The sequence below is a fragment of the Panthera uncia genome, chromosome B1 (assembly GCF_023721935.1).
Source record: "Panthera uncia isolate 11264 chromosome B1, Puncia_PCG_1.0, whole genome shotgun sequence".
Classification (NCBI taxonomy): Eukaryota; Metazoa; Chordata; class Mammalia; order Carnivora; family Felidae; genus Panthera; species Panthera uncia.
Window position 1 is genome coordinate 17,650,801 of NC_064811.1, and position 3,628 is coordinate 17,654,428.

General features: G+C 39.2%; 1 pseudogene; it reads right to left on the reverse strand.

Moving 5' to 3' along the window:
• Nucleotides 1-748: 748 nt before the first annotated feature.
• Nucleotides 749-1,291, reverse strand: LOC125922324 (brain mitochondrial carrier protein 1-like; annotated as a pseudogene).
• Between the last annotated feature and the right edge of the window lie 2,337 nt (nt 1,292-3,628).

Below are 3,628 nucleotides of genomic sequence, written 5' to 3' on the forward strand. Positions count from 1 at the left end.
TAGATAATGCTGCTGTAAACATCGGGGTGCATATATCTCTTTGAATTAGTGCTTTGAATTAGTACTGCAATTGCTGGATGGTAGAGTAGTTATTTTTTTAACTTTTTGAGAAACCTCCATGCTGTTTTCCAGAGTGCCTGCACTGGTTTGCATTTCTACCAACAGTGCAAGAGGGTTCCCCTTTCTCCACATCCTTACCAACACCTGTTGTTTCCTGTGTTGTTAATTTTAGTCATTTTGACTAGTGTGAGGTGATATCTCATTGTGGTTTCGATTTATATTTCCTTGAGTATAATTGATGTTGAGCATCATTCCATGTGTCTGTTAGCTATCTATATGTCTTCTTTGGAGAAATGTCTATTCATGTCTACTGTCCATTTTTTAATGGGATTATTCATTTTTGGGGTGTTGAGTTTTATAAGTTGTTTATAGATTTTGGATACTAATCCTTTATTGGATATGCCATTTGCAAATATCTTCTTTCATTGAGTAAGTTGCCTTGAATAGTTATGATTATTTTCCTTTGCTGTGCAGAAGCTTTTTATTTTGAGTTAGTCCCAATTGTTTATTATTGCTTCTGTTTCCCTTGCGTCAGGAGACATTTCTAGAAAGAAGGTGATGTCAGAGAAGTTACTCTCTGTGGTCTCTTCTAAGATTTTTATGGTTTCAGGTCTCACATTTAGGTCTTTAATCCAATATCAATTTATTTTTGTGCAAAATACACAAGCTTAAAGCTAAATCTCACCCTTTAGTACGTCAGTGGATTGGATATGGTGGAAAATATCACTCCTGACACCACCCCACCGATCATATTAATTAGAGGAGTTTCATATTCTAAATATTCTACAAATAATCTCTTCAAGCTCCAGTAAGTGCCAGTTTTAATGGTGCTATATGATGCCGGTCTTAGTAAAACAGGAGCTATTTCAGAATACAGAGCCAAAACACCTTCTTCTTTACAGATTGAGAACAAAGCATGAAAGATTCCTCAGAATTTTACCCCATTAAATGGGCATCAATACTTTCATCTTGTACTTGAAGTTACATTTTGGTTAGGTCCGCAAGGAAAGTTCCAAGCTCAGCAACAACAAAGGCAAGGCTGCCATATACAAAGGGTTTCAGATTCAGACTGAACATCTCATTGCTTACTTTCCTGGTGCTGCTTGGGATCATGGGACAACTTGGGAGCCGAGGCTCCCACGATCTGAAATGCCACCACAACCCCAACTCCGAAGCACTGAGACCAAGGGAAGTAACCAAATCGTTGCCTAGGCGACGGTGGCTCAGGCATTCCAACACAGCCTCCTCAAAGCCTAAAAAAGCACCAAATAGGAGGTGGAAATGACAGGGTTCTTAACAGAGGAGTCTGAAAGGCTATGGGTGACCATGCCATTTCAATGTGAAATCCAATTATCAGATAAATCATAGCCACAGCAGACTTGGATTTCTCTTCCACTGCCATTACCCCATCCCTTTTGTACCTGACACCAAGGAAGCATACTAATAGGATGACAGACCAAAGCACTTCTTAGAGCCATACTGTTGTTACAGGTAAGCTTACCATCCTTATAGGTGGAACAGCATCTTTCCTTATCTCTTGTGATTTCCCTTCCTATAATAAGCAGATCCAGGCAGGGCCCTTCATTCTTGAGAACCAAGGTTTCTTAATTTTTAGTATCTCCTAGCATATGACAGGTAGGTAACTAGGTCAGGGTCCACACACCATATTTACTCATTCATTTTCTCTTTTCTGAATGCTCCCTTCTGTGTTCTCTCCCTGCTTGTCTCCCCATCCCGCCACATATCTGACTATGTATAGTTGTCTCAAAATATAGATTTGCAGTAAATGGGAGGGAATTTAAGGCCCCTCCTAGGTCTCCATCAGAGGAAAACTTGCTTTAATTCTGCCACTTAACATAGTGAAGTAATAGGAAGATTTCATGCTGCTAGTAATTTAGTGGTTCTTTTATGCTAAAAATCCTGCTTATGTATTTTGCATGTATCTCTGTTGGAAATCTTATGGGGAAGTAAGGATATTTGTCAGGGTAAGATCTGAGAATTTGGAAGTGCATGGCCACCAAACATTTGCCCATATTCACAGATATTAATATAGGGCTTATCCTGGAAAAGGGTACCTATAACAAAGGTTTCTTTGTTATACTAGTGGGCATAAAACTATTAGGTGACTTGATTACAGAAGTTCATGGGTGCCTTCAACTGTTTAACATTTTCTTGTTTTTTAAGTTTTATTTATTTATTTTTAATGAGAGAGAGTGAGAGAGAGTGCCATCAGAGGAGGGGCAGAGAGAGAGGGAAAGAGAATCCCAAGCAGGTTCCATGCTGTCAGTACAGAGCCTGATGCAGGGCCCAATCTCACAAACTGTGAGATCATGACCTGAGCTGAAATCAAGGTCAGACACTTAACCAAATGAGCTACCCATTAACATTTTCTTTACACTATGTCCCTGATATACTTGATAATTCGTCTACTAAGTGACTGAGATGAAATGCTCTAACAGCTCTACCTCTGTTGAGTCACTGGGCTGGTGTGAGTGTGTGAGTGTGTGAGTGTGTGAGTGTGTGTGTGTGTGTGTGTGTGTGTGTGCAGACCACGAACCAATCAACATGGTAAGGTTGCATTGATTTTTCTGGTGTGTAACCATTGCATTACTTGGCTTATGTGATCTCAGTTTAAAGAATACTTTTTTTAGGCCAACTTCATAGTTCCTTAAAAAGACTAAATTTTGTAACTTAAAGTTGGGAAAGTAAATACCAACCGAACAGCATCTAGATCAGTGTTTGTCAAATTATTGTCTGTGATCTGGTCTACCTGCATCAGAATCACATGGGACATGTGTTGAAAATACAGAATCATTTACTTTAACCCGGATCTACTGGATACACATTTTAGGATGAGACATTGGAATCTATATTTTTAACATGTTCCTTATGTTATTATCATGACCACCCAAGAATGAGAGTAAATGATTCTAGGCTATGTTTGTGCCGAGCCTATGCATCTAGAAGTGTAGACGTAGCCAGGACATGAGACCTTGCCCAATTGGCTAAGCCACAGACCTGATACCACCCTTGGGCCATGCTGCATGATGAGGGATTTATCTAGTCTTATTGGACAATCTTTCCAACAACTTTCTCATTGCAGCCATAGTAGCTTCTACACTTCTGCGACCTGACCATTTGCTTTTGGGTGATGGGATGTGATGGTGACTGTTTTAATAAAGTCTCCAAACATTAATTCCCTGAACTCAACAGATTTAAAGGCAAGCCCACAAACCAAAGTAGAATGTATAGTAACTTATGAGTTGCAAATAACTGGCAGAGTTCACAATGTCTGCAGCAGATATTTAAGCAAATTAGAAGAGTACTGAGACTTTTCATCAAGTCTCAGAATGGTACTGGTAAATTGATCTAAATTCTTGACCAATGTCTCATTTCCCAGGGAGTGGTCAGTTTATTTGACAGGAAAATGCCAGATATATTTTAGTTTTTCGTTGTGCTTTCTGTCACCATTATCAGAATCGATTTCAAGCCATAGTTAAAAGCTAAGCCAACACTTTATGTAGTTTGCCCAAGATAATAAGATGTCTGCTTTCTGTAATGTTGATTC